Here is a 14,089-nt window from a genome sequence, read left to right on the forward strand (position 1 = left end):
CACTTGCATCTGGTTGATATAACAATAATATTTATCTATATACTAAATTCCTTCTGGGGACGACAGTGGACCGGGGAAAAACGGATCTCCGCCTCGCCCCGTTTGGACCAGGAATGAAGGATATGAAACGGGGATGGACTTACGCTTTCCCCCGTCCCCAATCCTTCTAAGTGATGGCAATGGACCGAGGTAAAACGAGGCCCCGCACCGCCTTACCCCCGTTTGGACCAGGGATGGAGGCAGGGGTGGAGTTTAAAATACAAACCCGTGCAGGGATGGAAGCGGGGTTGGAGATCCAGATTTTGTGACCGGGCGGGGGTGGGAACCTTGTCCCCTGCCCCCGCCCCGGTCCACTGCTATTCCTACAGTACCGTCAAACTGTGGTTATGGTAAGCAGATTCATGCATGCATCTATCTTGGTTTTAGTTTCTACACTATACTATATCATGACCTTTGATTTTTCTATTTTTTTGTTTGGTTTTTACTTCTCTGATATTTGAATGAGACGAGAAGATGCATGGTTCCCAAGTGTCTCCTAGACGCCCGCCACCCTTTTGTTGGCAAGGGTCTTGTTAGATAAAAGACTAGATAGTGAGTTTTGATTATTCCAATTTGTACTCAAGTTACTCATGCCTGAACCCGTTTCAACACATTTAAATTTCGGGAAATGATTGTAGGGTATGCCAAAAATGATGTGTTTTTCCAAATGTTTTAGAAATTTTAAAATTTGCCGGACAAGTTCATAAATATTTTATTAAAGACTTTTTAACTCTTCACACAAGCAAATTTTCTCTTAAATATACAAATTTTCTCTCAAATATATGAAGTTTTTTTCAAATATGATAATATGTAAATTTTCTCACAAATATATGAATTTCTTACTAAATATGTGGGTTTTTTTCTAAATATATGAATTTTCTTGTAAAGGCCTTAGTGATACTTTTGAAACGTCGCTAAAGGATTTAATGGCACTTTTGAGGCAACACTAAAGGATTTAGTGACGCTTTTGAAGCCTTGTTAAAGGCTTCTTTTTTTTTACTTTTAGTGGCACTTTTTCAAATACTAGGCACAAGGCCCTACCTAACATTTGCAAATACAATACGACATTCGCAAACCATGAGCTGCAAAGGTCTCCAAAATATAGGAACTCTTTTGATAAAATCGCATAGGGGCACAGGCAGAAGAATACTCACAAATGTACGAGGACATTTGTGTGCAAAGGACAGGTCATTTGTAAATGTGGGAGTATTTAGTTAAGAAAACTGTGCACATTTTTTGGACCTTCGCAACTCAGGGTTGTGAATGTTCTCAAAATGTGTGAGCTTTCTTTTAATAAAATAAAATCACATAAGGGGCATAGACATGAGGATATTTGCAAATGTGTGAAAGGAAATTCACATGTTTAGGAGAAAATCTGTATATTTGAAAAGAAATTCAAGTATTTGGATATTTAAGATGTTTGCATATATGAAAAAAATTAAAAAATTGTGAATTTGGACATTGAGCAAATTTCAAAAATTGTGGGACATTTTTCAAAAAACACATCATTTTTGCTGTACGATCATTTCCGTTTAAATTTTGTAGGTCTTTGGGCTTCTTTTCATTTATATAATTGGAAAAAAACACCAAAAGGGATATATGATGGGTTCTATCCTACATCGATCTCCAGCCAAAGAATCTGGATATTTATGATCAGTCCACATCAGGTGAAAATGTAAACCGATCCTAATCGTTGATTGGATGGGCTGAAAGGTGTCACTTTAACATTAGCTCTGTTTTGGGGTCTATAATATAAAATTCTGCAAGTACTCCTCCACGGCCAAAGATCGCCATGGTAGCTTGGTCTAGGGTGGCTCGACCATCCAAGAGGGGTGGTCTTGGGCACTATCATTGAGGAATGAAGCACTGATATCTAAGTGGTGGTGATCAATTTGTTGCATCGAAGAAAACCTTGTGACATATTTTCGCTCAAAGTACTCGTTACAGTGACCCCCCCTACTGAGTGGACCCCGAACAGACAATGCTCATCTGGGACATGGTTGTACTGGTATCGGGTATGGCCCATGTTCGTTACAGGGCTAGCGCCATCAGCTGCTGAGGGGACGTATACATCTTATCCTTCTCGGCATTTGAGGAGTTCTCGGTGGCCTCCTACTGTCAGGCGTTGGCAGAGGTTGGGGCTGACCCATTCTCGGGTGAGTGTGTGTGATCCCCAAGGCCAACTCCTAGAACAAGGCTATTCGCTTGGCTGGTAATCAGTGATGATGTGCTGACTCATGACAACCTATCGCATCGCAGAGAGGCCTTTGTTTGCCCATCATTTGTTACCATGGCAAGGCAGACGCATAATCACCTGGTATGAGTTGGTAGTTTCTTTTGGACCTTGTTCTTGTCTACCTGGTGACAGCTCCATTTAACAGTGCACCGGGAATCGTTCGCCAGAGACATACTCCTCAACCCAAGTCTGCTGTTGATGAGGAGTAGGTGGTATTTTGTTTGGAGGTGCTGGTTGTTCACTGTTTGGTGGAAAGTTTGGCAGGATCGAAACACTAGAATCTTTGAGGGACGAAGCACGCATGTCTCAGCATTGATAGTCCATATCTTATCCGATGTATGTAAGGCTGAGGGTCCATACCTCATCACCTTGAGCTCTTATCTTTATTTTGATTGAATAAAATCGAGTTTACTTTCCTTAAAAAAGAAAAGGTTTCCTGTTGGAATTTAAATGCTCGGTTGGTTATGAGAAACAAGTAGTGATGCTTATTTGACCATGGCAGTTAGTTTTTCGCATATTCTACAATTTTGATGTAACATTCCTCCAGTCAATTTCATTTTGCATGTCCTACAACACCGTTAGTGTGCATATCCTGTTGAGGTGTTTACAGGGTGTAGACATTTTTCTGTTTTCCATTTTCTTTTCTCACTTCACGTTTGTTTGATGATAGTTGAGAAAATTTGGATAATCGTTAAAACCTCAAGATTTTGGACTAGCATTATTTCCAAATTTAGAGGGTTAAAACACCCTTGAATGAGACTACATGGAAACATAAAACAACCGTCTAAAGAAACAAATATGGCGCAAATATGTACTCGACCTTTGATTTTCGCATGCTGTAAGGCTCATGAACTCAAAGACATTGACGCATTTATTACATGTCCTTTCTACAAAAGAGAACCTCTTTCATATGAAAGAAGGCGCCTCTTCCCTGAAAAAGGGGAGGACGGGAGAGTATGAGAAACAAACATCTCTATAGAAAATATATTGTAGCCTGGTAGGGCTCACATGACAAATAAGCATATTTCCTATCAAAATGGAATCATGCCTTCTCCCATAGTGAACCACTTTCCCTCCTGGCATCGCTTTGGGTGGGGTCATAACAAACACCCCCCAGACTTCGTCACATGTGAAAGTGGACCAACTAAATCATTTCGGACTTGGTAAGAAAACCATCTAGTCTAATTAGATCAACAAAGCAATGTAGTCAGAATTGTGTTCTCATATCTATCTTGATATTAGATACAATGTGGTTAACTTCGATATGTTTGGCGCACTCATAGAACTAGGAAATATGAACCGTGCAATATAGGTGAAACAACTATTCGGCTGTACACTCGGAAAAAGAGTGAGTGTAGGTTTCAGTAAGCAGCCATTGCAACCAAATAATCTTTACATAAACAGAAGACACCTTTGTTCAGCTTTTACACTGCCATGTCACCTACTGTTGCCTTGTAGACTTTCCATAATGGAGAATCCCTTTTGTCCTGCCGGTGCGTGAACAAGTTTCTTACCTAGTGTCTAAATGAAAAGCACAGATTGAAGATGACATGTTGAATCACGAACCAGCATCTTTTTCACACAGTTAAGCATCACAAGCACAGGCTGATAAATGGAAAATATTCCTATAGGCATCTTGAATCGCTCTTAAAAAGCTAGTATATGAAAACAACAGAGACCAACAAAATTCTTAACAGCAGCATCCATGTACCCGCTGAGGAATGAAAAATATTCGGCATATGAATCACTTTCTTTAAGGATGCGCGGTAGAGGAATACGGCTATCCAGCATGAGTTTGATGTGGTTGTGGCAGTCCGTCTCTAACTGGAGATATTTCATAATCCAATGTGGAAATCATTGACTTCCAAACGCTTGTATCATCCAGCATCCATCAGTTTTTTTTTTGCAATGTGCACCCTTGAATGGCAAAACCACATGAGAAATTTCAAATAGCAGAAAACATGAGCAGCATAAAGAGCAACACTGGTTTGACTGGACCAGCTAAAAAATGCAGTCATATAAGAGGCTTTGATCATTCTCAAGGGCGCCAGTACAAATTTGTGCAATTGGCCTCGTTAAAATAAAATGAAGTGAACATGACAAAGACCAGGTTTAACGATGCCTCCAATAAATCCTGGAATATAATTGTACAGCATCTATATGCATGCAAAATACCTAAGATTCCTTTATTTCTCGGGTATATTTAATGAACATTCTAGATGTTTCAAAAATATTTTGGAACGTTGCACTAACTTTCATAATACATACTAAGGGATAAAAAAGAACATAAACAGAATCGCAAGTTATCAAATGAGCCTTGGGGGTTTCTCCCATGTGCACAAGTGTGTAGAATACTTGATCATATTCAGTCGTAGGCATTCCTTTACAAAATAGAGATGTAAATAGATGCGTGCAGAATCTGCAGATTAGCAGGTAACATTGTTCTCTTGAGAATATCTGATCTCCAATAAGCCGTATTGCACGTTACCAAGATTAGAAGCATAACAATGATATACTTTTATCGGTTAATCAAAGGACCAACTCTCTGGAGATATTGAATCATGTCATTGGATTAGAAGCATGCCCTCGTACTGTGTGATGAAACTCCAGCAGTGACATTTTGTGCCATAGTTCTGTGTCAATGTATGAACACAACCGCATAGAAAGACAACAGACCTTTAATTGTTACTGTGAACATGCTGTTCATAGTTCAAAGTAATAAGTTCAACACATTGGAATTATACAATAGATTTTTCTTTTATTTGAATTTATTTATACAACTTTTTTAGTTTCCCCAGAGGGCAGAATTGCTATGGTATGCTGGGAACAAACACTTGGAATTGAAAAAAAAAATCAAATAAAGTAAACAAATAAGGTTCCAGAGTATTGTTCATGAGACATAAAAAGCTTGGTAGTTCCAATCCATTTTAACACTGTATCTCATATTTATACCGTGCCAAAAATCAAGCATAACAACAAAATTTTCAAAATCATAAAGAAACAACAAAATTTTCAGATTAATATTCAAAAACATGTAAAACTCATGCTGGAAGACAAAAGTACCAATGTAAGGGTTACCATTATCATCTGACAATGATACCCAAACCTTCCGTCACAAAGATACTCCATCTTCACTTTAGTACCATATCCATTTATACATTAGGTATATAGGAAAACTTCACAAAAATGGCTGATCCCCATACCGGTAGCCATATCTATGCGAACATAGCCTACATATTAATACTGCAAAATGGTATAAAAATATAATCCTTGTATTTGGTAACAACCTAAGGGTACAAACAATCATGTCTATAATAGTAAAAGTTGAACAAAGAAAAAGTAAACAAAAATGTGCTTAATACAATAAATTGGCACACTAAGAAAAACAAAACCTTTGACACCCTGGCACCATTTAGGATATGTTCAACAATGGTATACTCATGGTTGGTTCACTTACAGATACAAAATAGCTTGATCAGAAAAGTTCACACCAGAGGCTACCCTTAACTCGCCTGAAAAAAGAAACAAGGGTTGTTCGGCTGAAAACAATGTTTTTGTGTTCGGTGTTGCCTCTGGAAACATGATAAATTGATAATAATGGAATCACAAAATTAAAGCACAAGGAAATATCCACTGGAACATAGCAGAAGTTTATCACTGAAACAAAAACCATAGAAAAGAATAAGAGTCAAACAATCGTAACTGACAAAGAACTTTACAAGAGAGAACAAGAGGGATTTTTGGAAGCTTCAAAGTTTAGAGAACTCAACTCATACACAAATTTGTACATAACATGTCCAGTGGTATAACATTATTAGGCATACCCTTAGCCTTACTTAGCTCATGTGACTTATCGTGGCTTGTAACATAGTGTGTCATGAGGCTGAAGATGGAGTTTTAGCCTGTCATTTGTTCCTAAGTTTCTGCCCATACTCGAGCTCCGTCCTTTTCCCTCCTGTGGCGAAAATTGCACAACGTTTCCTGAATATTCAAAATATCTTTTTTATAATCATGCAAAAGTGATGTTGGAAGACACAAATGTAAATATTCTGGCAACCTCAATGAAATAAAACATAGATATATAAATGAATACAAAATGACTCTCTCTCTCTCTCTCTCTCTCTCTCTCTCTCTCTCTCTCTCTCTCTCTCTCTCTCTCTCTCTCTCTCTCAATTTGTGGTACATAATAACCAGACCACCAGGATGCAGCTTGTTATTTTGTTGGACCTCTTATTTTTGTGGTTTGCATCTTGTGGAGCCTCTGATGACCAAAAGAGAGAAATGGATGCATAGACTAGGGAGGGAGCGATGTTAGTTTGTGTAATTTAAAGAAAAAAAAAGTCAAATCTTTAAATATCCATGTATTCAAATTTTAGAAACAGCAAAATCATGCACTCTAAATATTTATCAGAAAATATTTAACTATGTTTTCTTATTTTATAAGATTGAAATGTATGTTTTAAATGATTACCAAAAAAAGGGTAATTCTTTGACTCTATAGCTATAGGATACAGTAATTTTTCTATTTTTATAGATCTAAAAAACAGTAACTTTTTCGCTTTCCTTATGTTCTGGGACATAATCCCCATAATTTGTGGTTTTAACAAGTGCATCTGGTTGTTTGGGATACATGGTATAGATGTCTGAAATGCAGTTTAGAACCTAAGATTAAAACTAAGAAGACTGCTGGAAGGGTCACCGGAGAAGTTGAAATGCCCAACAGTGTGGCAGCCAGCGTAGACTTTGGTAACCAACACCTCATCCAGGTGGGAAGTGAAATGAGGAATCCAGTTCCCTCATTTCCTATAACAGCATTCATTCCAAATGGTGTTGGAGCTGGAATATTCCCCAGCTCCACTCCATCTGTGTCTGATGGGCAGTTTCCACACAGTGCCTATACACATCAGAATTATTTCAGTTAGGAAGCAATTGTCCCCTCCTGAACCCTTGGATCTGCCACTACTTGATACGATTTGCTTCAATTCTTTTGATTTTCTAGATAAATGTATTCAAGCAGTGTAAGGCACATAAGAATTGCACCTAGAGGAGAAAAACTGCAGCATCATGTTGGGGATAACTACACAGGACCTGAGGTTAATGCATAAGGGAAGCATGTAGGACTCTTCTATCATGGTTTTGTTAAAATAGGTTACATATATATATATACAGTCTTGTAAGTTGTATTGCCCCTCAGGGGCATTTTTGTCTTTTAACTGCATGTAATAGGTACTGTTCACTAGGAACAGTTTTCCCTTTTTTATTAGTTTTATTTTTTGTTGTTTTCTTTTATTAAAATGAGCATGAGCTCTATGGTCAAAAGACCATAGAGTCGTTGGGACGACTCTATTGGGAGCTCCCCAATAGAGCTTAATGCTCTTTATTGTGTATAAATAGGGAATGATCCTCTCTCTTGCTCTCAATGCTTTTCTTAAGCATTTCTATTCAACAAAGAATATTTTTACATTATTGTGTTTCCGATAACGGTTGGGTTACATCAAGGATCTGCTTTAAGCCCTTTCCTATTTGCGATAGTGATGGATGAGCTTACGAGATCAATTCAAGAAAATGTACCGTGGTGTATGTTGTTTGCTGATGATATTGTTTTGATTGATGAGTCTAGAGCTGGGGTTAATGCTAAGTTAGAATTATGGAGACAGACATTGGAAGCTAGAGGTTTTAAGTTGAGTAAGAGTAAGACTGAATATATGGAATGTCGGTTTAGTAAGCAACGAAGTAGTGATGGGAGTGTAGTGAAGCTTGGTGAGCAAGATATACCGGTGAATGATTATTTCAAATATTTGGGATCCATCATTCAAAAGTATGGAGAAATTGATGGAGATGTAAATCATAGGATAAAGGTTGGGTGGATGAAATGGAAAAGTGCTACTGGAGTGCTGTGCGATCGTAGAATGCCATTGCGGTTGAAGGGAAAGTTTTATAGGACGACTATTAGACCCGCTTTACTATATGGTACGGAATGTTGGGCTGCCAAGAGACATCATATTCAAAAAATGAGTGTAGCTGAGATGCGGATGCTTAGATGGATGTGTGGAAATACAATAAAAGATAAGATTCGGAACGAAGAGATACGTAAGAAGGTAGGTGTTGCACCCATTGAAAATAAGATGCGAGAGAATCGTTTACGGTGGTTTGGACATATTCGGCGAAGGCCTAATGATGCTCCAGTTAGAAGGTTGGAGAAATGGGAAAATATATTAGTTAAAAGAGGTCGGGGTAGGCCTAGGAAGACTTGGATGGAGATGATAGGAAAGGATATGAATGCTTTGAACCTCACCGAGGACATGGCGTTGGATAGAAATGATTGGAGGAAAAGGATTCATGTGGAAGACCCAAAATGAATTTCTTTTTTGGTTCATATCGCTGACCCCAATTGTTTTGGGATGAAGGCGTAGTTGTTGTTGTTGTTTGTTGTGTTTATGTTTTAGACTCTTTGAAGTCTTTGTATGCACTTTGTGCTTGTATAGTGTCTTTTGTATTGTCCTTTCTTGGACTTGTGTATGTGCTTGTGCACTTTGTTTTGTAATTCCACGTACTTCATTACATGGAATCTGAGTCATAGTGCTCTTGGTCTTGTAGAAAGTGGCCATCAAGTGTTCGTGTTTGTGGGAAAGCATCCAAAAGTGTTCGTGTGTTCGTGGTGCTTGCAGTGACTCAAGTGAACGTGTTTTTCCAATTCTCCTCCTCTCTCGCTCTTCTCTCATTCAAAATGGAGCATGATCACAAAAATTATCTTTCCTTCAAGCTTAATGGCTCCTACAAAATGATGTAATAACCTTAAGGGAAAGAAGCTTTGGGGATACGTGATGGGCACTATCCTCGAGCCTCAACACAAGCTCACCAAACTAGAAGGAGGTCAAGAGAAGGCTCTAGAAGGAGATACTCAAATTAAGGCTATTGAAGATCATCAATCTAAGGTAGAAGATTGGGAGAATCATGCAAAAAATCTTGCATGGTTTATGAATGATGTTGAGCTTAAAATATGTGTCAACATTGCAAAATTTTATAAAGCTAATGAGGCATGGCTCTTTATGAATAGGGATGGCAGTGGACCGGGGCGGGGCGAGGGACAAGGTCTCCACCCCCGCCCCGTTTCAAAATTTGAACCTTTATCCCCGTCTCCATCCCCGCATAGGTATGGATTTTAACCTCCACCCCCGTCTCCATCCCCGTTTCATGTCCTCCATCCCCGGTCCAAACGGGGGTGAGGTGGGGCGGGGCGCAGTTTCCCCTTGGTCTATAGTCATTCCTTAAAGGATTGGGGATGGGGCGGGGCGGGGCAGGGGAAAGCGTAAGTCCATCCCCGCACATGGATAGATTTTAACCTTCATCCCCGCCTCCATTCCCGCACAGGGATAGATTTTAACCTTCATCCCCGATCCAAACAGAGCGAGGCAGGGCGGGGCGGGGCCCCGTTGTCCCCCGGTCCACTACCATCCCTATTTATGAATGGTATGTATACCCAAAAAGATCTGGAAAGACAATATTTCTTGCAAGAAAAAATTAAGACTATTAAGCAAGGGGACTTAAGTGTTTGAAATTTTTTTTAGTGCTCTATCCCATCTATAGGATGAATTGACACTTTTGGAGCCTAAGTGGGTTGCCATTGAAGTATAACTTAGGCATCAACAAATGGAAAGAGAACAGTTTTTCAATTCTTGTATGCACTTCGCTCCGAATTTAAACAAGTTAGATCTTCTCTTCTCCATAGATCTACACCTATTTCCCTAGAAAATGCGGTTGCCGAAATATGTCAAGAAGAAGCTCGTCTTGGTTTGATTAAACGAAGAGAAGTATTGGCGGTGTCTAAGCCTGGCAACCATGTGAAGTCTTACAAGCCTCCACACTTTGGAAGACAATAATTATAATGGTAATAATAACTATAATGGTGGTAAAAAAAGTTATTTGTCACTATTCTAATGAGTCAGGACATATAAAACCCACTTGTCCCAAGCTCAATAGTACCTCTGAGTACAAGGTGGCTTCCGTTGAAGAATTCACACCAAAGATGAAAGAATCAATTAAAAGAGGATACTCTAAAGACCGATTCTCTCTTTTTCATAGGCACTTCAACAATTACTCAAGTCTCCAACAACTTTGGGTGTCACGATAGCTTCATCCTCAACTCTAGGTAATGTGCTCTTGGATTCTCGATTCGGAAGTTTCCTGTCATATGACACCTCATGAGAATATTTTATTTGATATATGCACTAATTCAAAATTATCTGGTGTTTCTACCGCCGATGGAACACCTTTGCAAATCAAAAGTATTACAACCTTAGACTCTAAAAATTTTCAAAAATTTTGTGTTCCAAAATTTAGGGTGGTTCAAAAATTGAATTTAAATCTTTTTTCGGTTTCTCAAATCTCCAACCATGGATGTGAAATCTCCTTTTCATCTAAGGGTTGCTTTCCTTTTGGGAAAAATGTTTGTAATGAAAAAGATTTCATTTGCAAATACTATATTAATAGAAAGATGAAATCTATTTCATTTCCTAATAGAACCTTTGTTTCTAAAAAACATTTTGAATTAGTGCATTCATAGGTACGGGAACCTTCTCCGATCATATCAAAAGGGGGCTACTCATATTATGTTATATTTATTGATGATTTAACTAGATATGTGTGGGTCTACTTCCTCAATTTCAAACCCGATATATTTTCCTTCTTTAAAGAATTACATATGGTTGTCAAAAATCAATTTCAAAGCAATATTTTCATTCATAGATCCGACTCGAGTGGTGAATATTTATCTAATGAATTTTAAAATTATTTAAAAAAAAATAGAATTTGTCATAAAAAATCTTACCCTAGAATTCCTCAACAAAATGGGCTAGCCAAAAGAAAACATAGGCATATTGTGGAAACCACTAGAACCCTACTTATTTCTAAAGATATTGCAAAGAGTTTTTTAGCAGAGGTCGTTCTAACATCAACATATTTGATAAATAGAATGCCCTCATCATCTTTACAAAATATTTCTTCATATGAAAAACTATTTGAAAAACACCTGATTTTAAGCGTTTACGAGTTTTTGGTTGTAAGCGTTTTGTTCTCTTAAATAAAAAAGATAAGTTATCTCCAAAAGCCATTGAATATATTTTCATTGGTTATGGGAAAAACCAAAAAGGCTATAGATGTTTTAATTTTAAGAATAACAAACTTTATGTTTCTAAGAATGTGACCTTAGAAAATAAAAATAATAACAACAACAACAACAACTACGCCTTCATCCCAAAACAATTGGGGTCGGCGATATGAACCAAAAAAGAAAATCATTCTGGGTCTTCCACATGAATCCTTCTCCTCCAATCATTTCTATCCAATGCATGAGCTTGTTCAGTTCGTTTAAATGGCGAGCCGAGCATGAGCTTGTTCGTTATATATTGCCGAGTCCAGTACGAACAAGGGGCGTTCGTCTCGGCTCGTACAAGCTCGTTTAGATAGCTTATATAGAATTTTATATATAATATGTATTCAAAAAACATGTTAGCTCAGCTGGGTGGTTGGGTATACTTGTTCCAACAAGTCAAGGGTTCCATTCTCACTATGAACCCTTAGATAAAAAAATATTTTTTTTATTTAGGGGTGCTAGCTCGGGCTCATTTGGCTCAGGCCCATACGAGCTGAGCAAGGCTCAGCTCACACAAGCCATGTGAGTCAAGCCCGAATGCTATATGACTGTAAATGAGCTGAGCCCAAACAGCCCCTGTTTGGTTCGTTTACCAGCCCTACCTAGGACGCATGTGTGTGGATGCTACTTAGACAAACAACTAAATATAATAACTGAAATATCAAAAAAACTACTTAGTATTTTAAAATGTAGCGTATCTAAGAGATATCAGGATATCTTTCACAAGCACGTAGGATATATAAGGTGACAATTTTATAATGAAACTGCCACTTTGAAAGGATTCAAAATTTAAAGTATTAAAAACAAAAAATTGAGAGCACTTTGGTGAGTACAACTTATGATTAAACTATTTGCTTCTAACATGTCAAAATAAAGAAGTATTTGATTATGTGAATAAAATTACTTCATAGCTTGGCTTGTACACGCTGGTCCACAGCTATACATATGTATTATGCAACATGGAATTAAAGGAAAAAAAAGTGCACCAATTTATATATGTGAATATATCTCTATGACTCTACCTTTGTCATTTCGACAATGTTAGTTCTTAAAATGGTATAACCAAGAAAAATGTCTGTACCAAAGATGGGACGGATAAAGACCATTACAGCTAGACAATACTGAAGATGGAATGGACAGAAAACCATAACAGACAGATAAACAGAATCATGGGCAAGGCATGCTTTACGTGGTTTCGATATAAGGTAGATCTTGGAACGAGGCGCGGCAAACATCCAGCTATCTTCATCCAAGGACTTCACCTCCTTTTGTAGAGCAGCCATCACATCGGATTTCAAAACTGAACCACACAAAGGAACCACCAACCAAAACCATCACCAAACAAGTTACATGAAACTAAGCAACCACATCCAACTAAAACCGCTTAATGGTCATCAGAATTGGTGCAAAATTAAACAAAGACAATAAGAAAAGCAAGAATCTACTATGACCAACTATTGGTCCGGGAAAAGTAGGTGAAAAGAAATCCACCCCCCTCCCCCCCCCCCCCCCCCCCCCCTAAACAAATCAGAATTAGTACAACAGCCAACCCATTGCATTAACCCATCTCAAAAAAAGCAAAAAAAAAAAACAAAATAAAGTCACTCATCTTGAAACAGAGATTACAGGACACCAACCATTTGAAGAAGAAAGAAAGCATGACTCTCGAGCAAGAAAACGACAGTGGTGGTCATTATTCAAGAGAAAAACTGGATAATGAACAAAGATTTGGTATAAAATTTGCGACTCAAGAAGATTGGTAGTTGCTAATAACCGAATCAACGAAAGAGATGGAGATCTGTGGTGGGTGATTACCGGCGATTGCTTCGAGCTTGCAATCTTGGGCGGAAACGAGATCGTCGTGGAATTGGGTCAAGGACGATTCATCGCCCAAGAAGGCGTTGCTCGCCGAAACCGAAGATCTCGCCGGAGAACTCATCTTAGTGGTTCTGGACGCAGAAATCGACGGCCCCAACTTGCCGGAATGCACCGATTTTTTGAGAGAGAGAGAGAGACGCAAATATCGGCTGGACGACCAAAAGAGGTTCACGTTGTTATTTCTAAAAAAAAATGCGCCCATAGATTTGAGTTTTTTTGTGGTTACTTTATTCTTAGTATTACTGCTCGAGTGGGATCAGGTCAGAGTATGCTCTGACGGTAGCTCATTTGGATGCCGTTGATCTCAATACCGACATAAGGCAAACATTTATTGGGAATTAAAATTTTATTTTTATTTAAACATTATTAATATATAACGCTAAAATCAATTGTCAATAGAAAAATAAACTCCAAAGTCTTTATACTTTCTTTACCAATAAAAAAGACTTTAATATAAATGCAAAAGGTTAACAGTACAAATAAATTTACATAATTTATATTATAAACACACTTTTTAAAGAAATATTTAATTAATGATTTAATAATAAATTAGAAATTAACCATTTTAAAATAAGATAGATTGTATATTCTTTTACTTCAATCAGTTTCAACAATTTAGCTACAATAGTTTTAACATGTTGACTTTACTATTTTTAATTGATATGCATCTAAGCATGGCGAATCTTTGATAGATTTTTATCACATAATTAAGATATGAATATGTTATAAATTTTAAGCACATAAATAAGTTTTTTATTTATATTTTTAAATTTATAATATTAATG

The 14,089-nt window shown here is 37.7% G+C and overlaps 1 long non-coding RNA gene across 1 annotated transcript; it reads right to left on the reverse strand.

Moving 5' to 3' along the window:
• Positions 1 to 5,870: 5,870 nt before the first annotated feature.
• On the reverse strand, positions 5,871 to 13,457 carry LOC149819159 (uncharacterized). Its single transcript, XR_016427402.1, has 3 exons — positions 13,242 to 13,457; positions 12,616 to 12,726; positions 5,871 to 6,256 (listed from the first exon to the last, which is right to left on the reverse strand). It is a non-coding gene; the product is annotated as an uncharacterized LOC149819159 (long non-coding RNA).
• Between the last annotated feature and the right edge of the window lie 632 nt (positions 13,458 to 14,089).

The sequence above is a fragment of the Nuphar pumila genome, chromosome 13 (genome assembly GCF_984573655.1).
Source record: "Nuphar pumila chromosome 13, dmNupPumi1.hap1.1, whole genome shotgun sequence".
NCBI lineage: Eukaryota > Viridiplantae > Streptophyta > Magnoliopsida > Nymphaeales > Nymphaeaceae > Nuphar > Nuphar pumila.